This window comes from Ambystoma mexicanum, chromosome 12 (genome assembly GCF_040938575.1).
Source record: "Ambystoma mexicanum isolate Mex_15411 chromosome 12, UKY_AmexF1_1, whole genome shotgun sequence".
Lineage (NCBI taxonomy): Eukaryota > Metazoa > Chordata > Amphibia > Caudata > Ambystomatidae > Ambystoma > Ambystoma mexicanum.
Genome location: NC_090936.1, coordinates 199,536,799 through 199,550,824, shown reverse-complemented (window position 1 = coordinate 199,550,824; position 14,026 = coordinate 199,536,799).

Here is a 14,026-nt window from a genome sequence, read left to right as displayed (position 1 = left end):
CTAGCTCCGTCAGTTCCCTCTCTTAGAGGTTGTGTCATGATGCCCGCTCCCGGGGAGCCGGTTCAAGCCCTGCGTCCCCGAAAGCGGACATCCAGTCCCCAAGGAAGGACCCAGCAACCCCATATAGGGGCCCTTTGGACAGTGTCCTGGCGCCTATGGCGCCAGGCTCATAAAAGACATCAGTCCTGGTGCCAGAGGCGCCAGGTTCATTATGGGAGTGCTTGGGTGCACTTACCTGATACAGACCATGCTGCAGGATCCCGGCCTCCTTGAGGCCTGAAAGGAACTACTTTACCTGTAGGACTAATTTACCATCCGGGCGTGGTCGGGGAAGGATACATACCTGATTGGAGGAAGGATACATACCTGGAACTTCTTCCAAGGCTATTTAAACCCCACCCGAACAGCCACACGTGCTTTGCGTTGTTCTGCATCTAGCAGCTGGATGCTCACCGTGTCTGCTCCTGCATCCTGACTTCTGCCACGCCTGCCAGTATCCTGGATCACCTGCAAAGGAAGAGAAGAAGACAACAGAAGAAGGAAAAGTCCTTACCTGCTAAATCCGCATCCCGGAGACATCTCGCCGACAATCCTGAAAAGGAAGACTTTTATTTAAAAGCTCATCGCGTCGATCGCTACAGCGCCGAATTCCACTCACCTTTACAGGGCGCCTCCATGTTCAGCAGCGATCATCCGGATTCGCAGTCACGCCCCAGCGCCTAGGGAGAAAAAGACCAGAACAAAAGGTGAGAGAGAGAAGGGAATAAGGAAAGCTAAATCTCCATGTTAAGACTTACCTGTTGATTCATTCCCTCTTCATTTCGGGTCCGCGCCGCATCCTGGCATTTCCGGACCCTGGCCCCTAAGGGGAAAAAGAGACATCAGCGTTAATGAGCGAATGAAAAGACATTACCAAAAAACGCTCATTAAAGACTTACCTGATTTCTACAAGGATTTCACCTCTCATCTCGGGTCGGTGCCTGTTCACCTGCATTCGGTACCCCGGCCCCTATGGGGAAAAAGACACTAGCATTAGTACATTAATGCATGGATACAAAGGGGACCTCTTATCAAAAAACTTACCTGGAAGTCAAGCAAGTTTGGTTCTCACCAATCCGAAAATCCAGTGAAGTAACTGGATACCAACGCGCCCCTGCATCAGAAGCAGGATAGAGAGCTCATCCTTCCAGACCCTAAGGTGAGACGCTACGAGGAATCACAGAAAGATTTCGAGGAGGGTGAGAGGGAAAAGTGGGAGGCTGATTGCATTACCCCGCAGACAGTTAATCCCCTATTTTCGCCTACAGAAGGATACTTCTGCGAGCCAGACAAGCCAGATTTGGGGGCCCGGTCCAGTCCGTCTTCCGAACCCTGCGCATCACCTTAGAAGAGGTCACAGCAGCACGAACCAGGCCAGCGCCTCCGTGGGAGTCAGGTGAGCGTCACAGAACGCAAAGCCTTCCTACAAATTCCCACCCAGGCGCTATGGAAAGTTTCTGAGACTGATCAGCTGGCCCAATTACTGGGGGAATTACCGGCCGAAGTACATGCCGCTCGTCAAGAGACTAATGCCCTCAGGAGGGAATTAATAATATCGAAGGAAAGAACTGATGACCTGGCCAGACAGCTTTTGCAAGGTCAAGCTGGGCAAACTCCTCTAACCGGTTCCGGAGGGAACCCCGCTCCTGTGGTTTCCAGTAACCCTGTGCAGGTTAATCTACCTGGAAACATGCCGCTGGCCCCACCCGAACGCTTTGCTGGGGACCCCAAACGATTCGCTGTATTCATGAATCAGTGTCGTTTGCACTTCCTATGCAGACCTGCGCTGCCGATTGGTCAGTTCCACTGGTTACTCAAGATGACCCGATTCTCTGTGATTTTCAAAGGTTTCAAGCAAGCATGGAAAGGTTATTTGCTCGACACTCTCAGGAGCAGGTTCTGGATGACGAACTTCTATCCCTGCGACAGGGTAATCAGGACCTCCTATCCTATATTGCAACTTTTAATAGACTAATTGTGGAAACGGGATGGCCAGAGGATAAAAGAGTCACGTTGTTTTATCGAGGCCTACGCGGAGAACTTAAAGATGCCTTGGCCCAAGTTGTAAATCCGCCCCAAGAATGCACAGAGTATATAGACTTAGTGGTCCAATTGGATCACAGACTTCAAAACAGAAAAGCAGATCGGTCCAGGTTTGAGACCCGGGTGTTGGTCAAGACCCATGCTAATCCCAAGGGAGTTGATGTCTCTGAGCCTAGGCAAATTGGAGGGGTTAAAGGACCCTTAACTCAAAAGGAACGTGAAAGGAGGCGGCAGTTAAAATTATGTCTTTATTGTGGGAATTCTGGACACTTTCTTCGAGATTGCCCGGCAAAACCGCCCCGAAAGGCGGTAGGAGCCGCTGATAAAAACCATGAAGACTCTGTTTCGGGAAACGACTCCGCCCGACAAGTGTAGGGGTCCGCTTGCCGAGCTTGAAAACTAACTCTCAGACCTCGCATTTCATTGTGCCAATGGTTCTCGTAGATCCAGAACAGCCTAAGCGGTTGCATGCAATAAAGGCATACATCGATAGTGGGGCTATTGGAAACTATGTGAATCGTGAATTGGTCTCTAGGATTAACCTCCCTCTCCGTCCTAAAACCAGCAAAGATGTCATCACCACAGTCGATGGAACTGAAATTGCCTCTGGACCGGTAACACATTCCACTACTGAGGTGACTCTTATTGGTCCCGATGGCCATCGGGAGGGTGTTGTGTTTGATGTAATCAAGGCTCCACAGTTTCAGGTTATTCTTGGAATCCCTTGGTTAGAGACACATAATCCTCGAATTGATTGGCGAGCTAAGAGAATAACCTTCCCGGATTGTACACAAACCTGCTACCCAGAAAACCTGAAGATTAATCTAGCATCTGTAACCTCTGCCTTCATGCAACTACCTCCGGAATACCAAGACTTTCAGGACGTCTTCCAAAAGGAACAGGCCAACACGTTACCTCCTCACAGATCGTACGATTGCCAAATCGATCTGGTGCCCGGTGCACAACCCCCTTGTAGCAGGATTTATGCCCTTACCGAACCTGAGAACCTGCATTTGAGACAATATTTGGATCAACACCTAGCTAATGGTTTTATTCGCCCGTCAAAGTCCCCGCCATCCTCGGCTTTGTTCTTCGTGCCCAAAAAAGAAGGCAACCTTAGAACTTGTATCGATTACCGCGCATTGAACCAGATAACAGTTAAAAACCGTTATCCTCTGCCTCTGATCCCTGAACACCTTGACCAGGTGAAGGACGCTTGCATATACACCAAGTTAGATCTCCGGGGGGCTTATCATCTGGTACGAGTTAAAGAAGGCGACGAATGGAAAACTGCCTTCCGTACTAAATACGGATTATTCGAGTACCAGGTGATGCCTTTCGGATTGTGTAACGCGCCGGCTGCCTTCCAATACTTCATGAATGATGTCCTTCGGGAACTCATCGATGTTTGTGTTGTCGTATATATCGATGACATTCTGGTGTACTCCTCTTCGGAATCTGATCACAGAAAACACGTCAGGGCAGTACTTGAAAAACTGCGCCAACACAAACTATTTGCTAAATTGGAGAAATGTGTGTTCCATACCACAGAAGTCGAGTTTCTAGGTTTCATCCTGACACCCAAAGGAGTTCCAATGGACTCAAGAAAAGTGGATGCCATCCTCAAATGGCCGTCACCTAGCTCTGTAAAAGGGGTTCAAAGCATGCTCGGCTTTGCCAATTTCTATCGCAGGTTTATCCCAGAATTTTCACGCGTGGCACAACCCATTACTGCACTCTTGAGGAAAAATAAACGTTTTGAATGGTCTGAAGAAGCCGAGCAGGCCTTTCAGGATTTAAAAGCTAAGTTTACCTCTGCACCTATATTGAAACACCCGCGTCCAGATCTCCCTTATGTCGTCGAGACTGACACATCCAGCCTAGCCATGGGAGCTGTCCTGTCCCAAAGAGATCCCGAAACCAACCAACTGCATCCCGTAGCATTTTGGTCCAGAAAATTCTCGGCACCCGAGGTTAATTATGCAATCACGGACAAAGAACTGTTAGCCATTAAGTCCGCTTTTAAATCCTGGCGGCATTATCTGCTTGGCGCTCGACATACCATCACAGTGATCACTGATCACCGGAATTTACAGTATTTGAAAACCGCCAAGGCTCAGTCATCACGGCAGCTCCGATGGGCTTTGTTTTTTGCTGAATTTAATTTCGTAATTACCTATCGACCTGGCTGCAAGAATGGCAAAGCAGACGCCTTATCCCGAATTGGAATGGGAGAATCTGATACAAACTCAGAACCAGTACCAATAATTCCCGAACAGAGGATTTTAGGCATGACTTCGTTAGAGACGCTTGAAGATATTCAAGCCAGAGTGAAACAACTCCTGGACCCTACAACCTTACAGGATTGGATACAAAAGGGATCAGACTTTACCATAGATAATGGTTTACCTTATTTCCAAGGACGCTTATTCCTGCCACATAAGGAATTACACGAACTAGTTATTTCCGGTTATCATGATACATTAATAGAGGGACACCTCGGTATTGCCAAGACAGAGGAAAAGGTGAAACGACAATTTTGGTGGCCCTCTTGGCGAAAAGATGTTAAATCTTTTGTGATGTCCTGTGGTGTTTGCGCCCAAAATAAAAGTCAAAAGAAAAGACCAGCCGGTCTCCTTCAACCTCTAGACATACCGCCAGCACCCTGGCACACCCTATCAATGGATTTTATTACAGACCTGCCTCCTTGTTCGGGGTACAATACTATTCTGGTAATTGTGGATTTGTTTTCCAAAATGGCCCACTTTATTCCTTTGAAAGGTTTACCTTCAGCTTCTGTCCTAGCCAAAGAATTCCTCGAAAATATTGTTCGGCTACATGGATTCCCATCTATACTAATCTCTGACCGGGGAAGCCAATTCATTTCCCACTTCTGGCGCAAATGTTGTCAAATGGCGCAGATCGACGTAAGATTATCGACCAGTCGCCACCCTCAGACCGATGGTCAGACCGAGAGGACAAATCAGACCCTTGAGCAGTACTTACGGTGTATGTTACAGCAATCTGAAAGCAACTGGAAAGACATTCTTTGGATAGCCGAATACGCATATAATAATTCGGTACACTCTGGAACTGGCCACAGTCCTTTTTATACTTTGTTTGGGCATCACCCTCGAACCTCAAACCTTGACTCACCTCAGAACCTCGGAATACCTGCAGTAGAAAATCTGCATTCTACAATTACCCAAGCCTTCAAAGAGGCAACTACGCATTTACAACACGCCAAGAGAAAATACAAGGAGAATGCTGATCTACATCGGAGTGAAGCACCTCTGTATCAGATTGGGGATCAAGTGTGGTTAGCTACCAGACATTTACCACTCAAAGGGCCTCAAACTTTTAACCCAAAGTATCTGGGACCTTATTCTATTACGGCAATAATTAACCCAGTGGCTGTTAAACTTGATTTACCAGCTAGTATGCGAATTCACCCTGTTTTTCATGTGTCACTTCTGAAACCAGTGGTACCCGGAACCCGACTACTCAAACCTCCAGAATCTATTCTAATAGATGGGGAGCCCGAATTCGAAGTGAAGAACATTTTAGACTCAAAAATGTTTAGGTCAAAACTGTTCTACCTAATTGCATGGAAGGGGTACGGACCTCAGGAGAGGTCGTGGGAACCCAGCGACCATGTGCATGCACCTCGATTAGTCAGGAAATTCCACCGACTCTTCCCAGACAAACCAAAACCCCCGGAGGGAACAACCTTGGGAGGGGCCCTGGGGGGGGAGTGCTGTCATGATGTCCGCTCCCGGGGAGCCGGTTCAAGCCCTGCGTCCCCGAAAGCGGACATCCAGTCTCCAAGGAAGGACCCAGCAACCCCATATAGGGGCCCTTTGGACAGTGTCCTGGCGCCTATGGCGCCAGGCTCATAAAAGACATCAGTCCTGGCGCCATAGGCGCCAGGCTCATTATGGGAGTGCTTGGGTGCACTTACCTGATGCACACCATGCTGCAGGATCCGGGCCTCCAGTAGGAGGCCGGGTAGTAGGAACTACTGCTAAATCCGCATCCCGGAGACATCTCGCCGACAATCCTGAAAATGAAGACTTTTATTAAAAGCTCATTGCGTCGATCGCTGCAGCGCCGCATTCCACTCACCTTTACAGGGCGCCTCCATGTTCAGCAGCGATCATCCGGATTCACAGTCACGCCCCAGCGCCTAGGGAGAAAAAGACCAGAACAAAAGGTGAGAGAGAGAAGGGAATAAGGAAAGCTAAATCTCCATGTTAAGACTTACCTGTTGATTCATTCCCTCTTCATTTCGGGCCCGCGCCACATCCTGGCATTTCCGGACCCCGGCCCCTAAGGGGAAAAAGAGACATCAGTGTTAATGAGCGAATGAAAAGACATTACCAAAAAACGCTCATTAAAGACTTACCTGATTTCTACAAGGATTTCACCTCTCATCTCGGGTCGGTGCCTGTTCCCCTGCATTCCGTACCCCGGCCCCTATGGGGAAAAAGACACTAGCATTAGTACATTAATGCATGGACACAAGGGGAACCTCTTATCAAAAAACTTACCTGGAAGTCAAGCAAGTTTGGTTCTCACCAATCCGAAAATCCAGTGAAGTAACTGTATACCAACGCGCCCCTGCATCAGAAGCAGGATGGAGAGCTCGTCCTTCCAGACCCTAAGGTGAGACGCTACGAGGAATCACAGAGGGTTTTGAGGAGGGTGAGAGGGGAAAGTGGGAGGCTGATTGCATTAGCCCGCAGACAGTTAATCCCCTATTTTCGCCTACAGAAGGATACTTCTGCAAGCCAGACAAGCCAGATTTGGGGGCCCGATCCAGTCCGTCTTCCGAACCCTGCGCATAACCTTAGAAGAGGTCACAGCAGCACGAACCAGGCCAGCACCTCTGTGGGAGTCAGGTGAGCGTCACAGGTTGCGTTCTTCGCATGTCCATGCAAACGCTCTTGGCTTCTTCTGCTGCACTAGCATAGCTATGAACTCCAACCGGAAACCTGTCTGGAGAAGCCACTCGTCGCTTGAAAGCATGTGCCAATTTTCTAAGTATTGTAGTGTCCTACCCCCCACTGGGGGGGGGGTAGGTAGATGCTCTCACCTGTTTGAGCACTTGGGTGCCGGTAATATCCTCATCCTCTGTGACCTCTGCTGCTGTGCCTTTATGCTGGCAAGAACGTGTCCTGCTACTGGGACTCACAATAGTGGGCTCTTGAGTTTTGAGGCTTCCTATGTGACTAATAGCGATTGGACGCACAGCCTCTACTGCGCCCAGTCCTGGCAAAACCTCTCGGAGGAAACATCTTTTTGATGGAAGTCTGTGCCTTCTCAAAGGCTGTATACATTCCAATGAAACAACCCATTTCTTTTGCAAAGGTTTTGCCGAATAGTACTCCCTGCGCCGCTTTGCCGGCTTCAAAGGACACTAGATTGCCCAGCTTCGACTCTATCTTTAGCAGCAGTCCCTTCTTCTTTCGAGGAAAGGGCAAAATTTGCATTTCCTAGTAGGCATGCGGCCCGCTGAGCCCAATTGGCCAGGGTTTCCGGGTCAACTGGTTTCCCAATATCTTTCGCCCACTCGGCTCGATATATTATCTTGGCTATAAGACCCGCCATGTCCAGCATCTTCTCCTGGCACCCTTTCCAGGCATGGTCCATGCCCTTCCTAAGGTCTCTGGAGACCTTTGAGATGAAAGTGATCATCTTAGGGTCTAATTACGGTGTCTCCGACACTTTTCCAAGAAAGGCATGTCTGGGACTCTCTGAACGCATCTGTAATCGCACCTCATTCGCCATCGGCTTGCGTAGTCTTTGTGTCATGTATGCTGCCATTCTTGGAGATGGAAGCCAGTAATTTGACCTTGGGTGAACAATTGACTCTGGGTCAAACATATCCACCAATTCTTCTCTGTGCCACTCTAAATGCTTTTCTTTGCATTTTCTCTTCCCACTCTTGGATTTCTGGGAGCCCACCGAGTCGGAAATTATGAACTCTGGCGAGGAGTCGTCATCCCCTGTATTTTTCACCCCTGGGGAAGGGGGTAGGAGGCTCGTCACCGTTGACCGCAACATTAAGGCGTCCTTCAGTTTTTCAAATGCTTCAAATGCCTCGGGAGGCTTTCTAGTTCCCTTCTCGCTATGACCCGGGTGAGTTGTGGGGTGTTTTAGTTTACGGGTCTGTTCTCTCCCCTTCTCAACCACACTAGCGATAGGCTGTTTTGAGGACATGCTTTCAACCACCTAGGTACTCTTGCCTTTCGGCCTTCCGCAATCAAAGATTCCAGGGCTTCTAGTCCATATTGGAGAGGGCGTAGCCCCTGTGATACAGAATTTCTGAGGGAATCCCCAAGCACCCTCTTAAAGCTGAGTGTAAGCTCTGAGTCATCTTTGGAAAATACCTGACCTTGTCTACCCACACTTCCTGTCATCTGATTTCATACTTATCTCTCTGCGTTATTCACTCTGGTGCCTTGGTGCCTGGATTGTGCAGGCTGAATGGCACTTCCTCAGGAAAGTGGGATCGGGTGATAGGTGTGAATGGGGGTATAAACCTATTTGTAGCACACTGTGAGTATTGTTTAGCTAGTAGATACCTTCCTGCACAGCCTGCAGCCTTTTAGTGCTGATTGTCATGTGTTCATCAAGTTGCTCTCTCTGAGAACGTGGCTCGTAGTTCTCCTGTGTTGTCTGGTGAATGGGAGGCTGTTCAGCAGGCTGTTTTAGCCGGGCTTCTTTGCAAGTTGTCTGCAGCCTTTTAGAGATGCTTGTCGTGTGCTCAGCAACATACTTGCCAACATTCTGTGACCAAAAAGATGTAGGATTTTTCAAGTTTCCAAAATAATAATTCCCACAACGATGACATCACAAGAAAATACAAAACATACATTTTTGGTACCATTGAAACATTCTAAAATACACAACCCATCAAACAGCACAACATGGAAAGATGTTGAAATGTTAAAAATGTATAATTCTGAATGGTAAGTTTACACCAAATTCAATTACCTAACTTCACAGAAGGTAATCACACAAAGCTGGTGGGCAACGTTTGCCACTGCTCTGTAGCAGCAGGCCAGGCAGTACATATTTATTGCAAGTTGAACACTACAGGGTGACTGATACCCCCCTCAGTCTGATAGGCAGATGCTGTCTGGTGGTGTTACAGTCTGCCACTTGCCTTCACTGGTGGTTCACCTAAGGGTTGCCCCGGCAAGAGTGCAGGACAGAGCCACGCAGCTGTCAGGTCAGTGGATTGGTCTGAGCCCAATCAAAGTAATCACCTACCAGCCCACTGTACAGACAGACTAATGAACGTGTTCCATGCTTTGTCCTAGAGCCTGCCATAGAGTCACATAAATTACTTGCCACTGTAAAAAGCAGCAGGATCTGTCACTGAAATCTGTAGGTGGTAGGACTGCTTAAAAAGCAGTAGTCTACTGCCTAAATCTGTAGGGTTGGCAAGTATGCAGCAAGCTGCAGTCAACTGCATGTATTTGGCACATGGGACAAGTTATTTACAAAGGTGTGCCATAACGGAGAATCCCCTGCTTGAGCCGGGTCTCTGAATGCAGGGTAAAGCACCTTCTGCAGTGCTTGCGTCAGTGCGCACAGGCGAATAGCAATGTCTTCACCATCGCGCAATTGTTTTAGTGCCCTCTCATGGCCGGGGGGAAACTGAAAACGGGTTCCCGCATGGCCGCAGAGCACTGTATATGTCGCACCTAGCACAGCTGGGAGCCCAAAGGCGAGCTAGTTACACGCTGGTCCGGCTGCAACTCTGCTCTGTCCTACCTATACCGGCAGACTGTAAAACGTGAGTGGGCATATCGCCAGCTACCATACGTTGCAATGAAGAGCAAAACATTCAATAATACATTGCAATGAAGAACAAAACATTCACTAATGTTAGAAAGGATAAACATCCAATTAAAGCATAACGTGGTATGCTATCCACATAGGTCAAAACTCTGAAAATCACAGGAGCCACACATGCATGCAAATTATGTGAATGGAAAAGCAGAACAGGAAAAAGCCTGGACCAAGGAGGGGTTTTATGGGACACAGAGTCGAGATAGGACTACCAGAGACACTGAGACTCATGGGAGATATAAATTTAAAGTGTTTTTTTGAAAGTTTTAAATCTGCTGGAAGGGTAGAAATAAAGAAATTAAGCATTATGATCACCTCCGGTCTTGACACTATATCTTTTGCCATTTTTTTCATATAAGGAGACCTAGAGCTTAATACTAAATATATTATTATTCTTTTATTTATGTATATAATAATTAAACTTTTACAAACATACACTTATTCAAGATAACATTCCAATATTAAAACCGAATTTTAACATCGAAAACCATTAATCTCATAATACAAGTACTCATAAATACTCATAAATACTCATAAATAAAGCACATTAAGTTACTGATCATCTTAATTATCAAAATTCATTCACATTAATATATACATAAAATCATGAATACTAAAAATGTAAGATATTAAGAATCATCTTACATAATAAAACCCCCACATATTGTCTCCCAGTACCATCCTAGGACAACCAGATCGTAAACAAAATGGTTTACCTTATACCAACAAGCATCTGGTATTCAGATTGTTCACTCTGTAAGATTCTTATTATCATTTTCCACAACCGGAAGAGTGCCAGATGTAACTTACCATTAATTGTATTCAGACAGTACGTCCAAAAGGAATCTGAGTTGATAGTCTCAATATCATGTACATAACACCCCAGGTTCGCAATTATATACGTCATTGACCCTGCACATTCGGTGAGCAAATGTCTGGCAGATTCCAACATATTGTTTTTATTACAAACCCTACATGTGCGCTCCTTCCAGTCTATATAATATATTGGCCCAAGGTTTAACATAGTTGGTAATTGGTTTGTCCTAAGTTTTTACAGGAACATTCTAAGGGTCGGGCTAGGGCAGCACATGATGTACCTTTGTACTTTGGGATACATATGCATAACATTAGATACTTTGGAACGGGACCGTAACGTGTATAAATGGGCACTAGACTGCGTCCAGTCCCATAGACATATCTTCATTTTAAATATTCTCTTTAACGTTTCAAAGCAAGTCCCACGTCCAAAGTCAAGTTTCCATGCAATGTTCCCTACACAGCTCTCAACCTAGACATCATTGTCCCTACAAACATTTTTCTGTGCACTATCCGGTGTGCTAGGCAACAAGTCAAGCAATTCACATTGTGTTCTTCTTAATATAAAGTACTCCCCATCTCAAAATAGCCAGCCCCTTTAATCAAACCAATCCCAACTCGAGACAGAGATAAATCGGCATAGACCCTGGTAAGCTGAGTATAGTTTTCCAGAAGTGGCCGTCAATTCTATCAAGCTGCCGCATTATCTAGATTAGAGAGGGTATCCAATCCATACAGCACCATAGGGCTAAAACACTGTTTATACAGCATGAAAATACCCTCAAGTGAATATCCTGCTGTCTGATTAGAGAATTTACAGATTAAGTTTACTAATTGCTTTGCTTTTAGTCTCTTAGTTTCTATAATATACTTATATTTTCTCGAGGGACTCATCTCAAGCCCCAAATAGGGTTATCTATCCACCCTCTCGATAACTCTGAGACTAGTAGCAAATACTGGCATGTTACTTGTTTCGATCCAATTATCATTATCTTAGTTTTCTCAAGATTTATAACCAAGTCATTGGCTTTCGTGTATTCCACCAGCTTTTCAAACATAGTCTTAATTCCAATATAAGTGTAATTAAACATCACTAGGTCATCCGCATATAACATGCAAGGAATCGCACGGGCAACTATTCTGGGAAAACAATCCAAATATTGTTTAAATATCACTGGGAGATCCACCGTGTAAATACAATATAGCAGGGGCGCAATAGTGCACCCCTGCTTAACTACAGCTCTAGTAAATACAGGTGCTGACAATCCCCCAGTGTCATCCATCTGTATCCGGACCAATGTCTTGTGATGTAACCCTTTTAACGCACTAAGTAGCCATTCGGGGCATCCCCACCACTTCATCTTTGTCCACAATCTATGCCTGCAGACCCCATCAAAGGCTGCCTTAAAGTCCACAAATAAAGAATACAGGGGACTCCCCACCCCCCTTAGCCGTGGCTTCCCTGTAGAGAGTATCCATAACCTTAATATTGTGGACTGTACTTCAGCCAGGTCCGAAACCAGTTTGTGCGAAGCTCAATATTCCCGAGTTATTAACCCAATCCTTTAAAGCTTCCAGCACAAATTACCCAAAAAATGTTCCTGTGGTATCTAACAGGGAAAGGAGCCTGTAGTTCGCTGGCAGAGAACGATCACCTTTTTTATATACTGGCACTAATAGTGCCTGCTGCCAAGATCTGGGAATGCACTCCGCGTAACAGACTTTTTCATCTAAGATATTTAACATTTTTGCTCAACTAATCGGGTTCATCTGCAGGAGCGCAGGAAGAAGACAAAGACTCTCAGCTTTGGCTCAGGAGACGCCATTATGAAAAGAGTGTGCTGAAACACTTAAAAAGGCTGTGATTGTAAGTGACTGGATGAATATTGGCCTGGGCGGACTCCTGGCAGTTTTTGAAGCTATACTGGGGAATGGGGTTTGGACATCCATACCTTTAGATTAAGCCCTTTCACAGAACTTACTGTTGTCTTCTATCACTCCACATCATTGCTTAGAGTTGCATACCAGAACTGCAGGCCATCTTTTAATCCTACCTGAGGACTCAACCAACTTGACCTCAGCTGAGAGAACTGATTTCAGGAGGCATGAGTCACCTCATGCTGCTCATAAGGGAGGGCTGTTTGCGGCAAAAAGGAGTCTAAATAGGTGAATCCTAATTCTTTTCACCTTTCTCTTATCGTCCTTCACTTGTGATTTTCGGAATAAACGTATTAATAGTAAACCTGTTTTTTGCTCACTATTCATGACATCAGTTTCTGTTACTCTAGTTGTTTCATCACTGGTTCTGTCTCACTACGAATGATAAAGGCTTCAGTTTCTGACAAATTGTGAGTCCCTCCTGGGATTGTCAACAAATGTATCAGAGGGCAATTTTGACATCTCTCGTCAGGTTCTTGTTCTCAAATCTCCCTTATGCATCTCAGTATGCACCATTTGTCAGTGTCCCTGCTCTTGTGTCTCTACCCTGTGCTGCATTGTTTACTGTCCTTTAAGATCTATTGTGGTCTTCTCCTTGCGCTTTTATCAATGTTCTCCCAGGGCAGGTAACTCCAAAAATACCAAAGTAGTCCAAAAAAGAGCATAAACCAAGCAATACGTAACACTGTTTATTGCAGGTCCAGACGCAGCTGGTAGAGCACAATTCAATCAACACAGTGGAGGGAACTGAAGTAAGGGAGCTGTTGGTGCCGCCTACTGTGGCTAAACGTTTTATAGGTTTGAACATTATTAGCATAGCCAAAGCCTACAAATCTTATTGGTGGGAATACATCAGTCCCTTTTGGCTCCCTATGCGCTACTAGTTAGTAATAGGTGCAAACAATGTCGACCCCTTCCACCCAACACCTCCCACATGACATCATGAACCTTCTCACACCACCCCACAATATAAATATTACATGACATATTTGTGCTGACCAGCAGAACTTTATTCAACTGCCAGCAGCCAGTTCTCATGAGACACACAATCCAACCTGGGTATGGCAATGAAAAATCATTCACACAGCATCTAACCGATGAGGTGCCCTGCTGACATCTGCAAGGGCAAAAAACACTGTTGCACTCTTGGGACACCAAAAGTCTCCATCTGATTGGTCCCCTCCCAGCTCATCCCCTTCCTCCACAGCCATCTTCCCGGTTCGTCTGCCAAGGGACGATTTGAAACCGTCAGTGTGAAAAGCCAAGTGGCTTACTTACTTGTGACCTATTTATCAGGTTGACTGTTGTAAGGGTCACATTATACTGT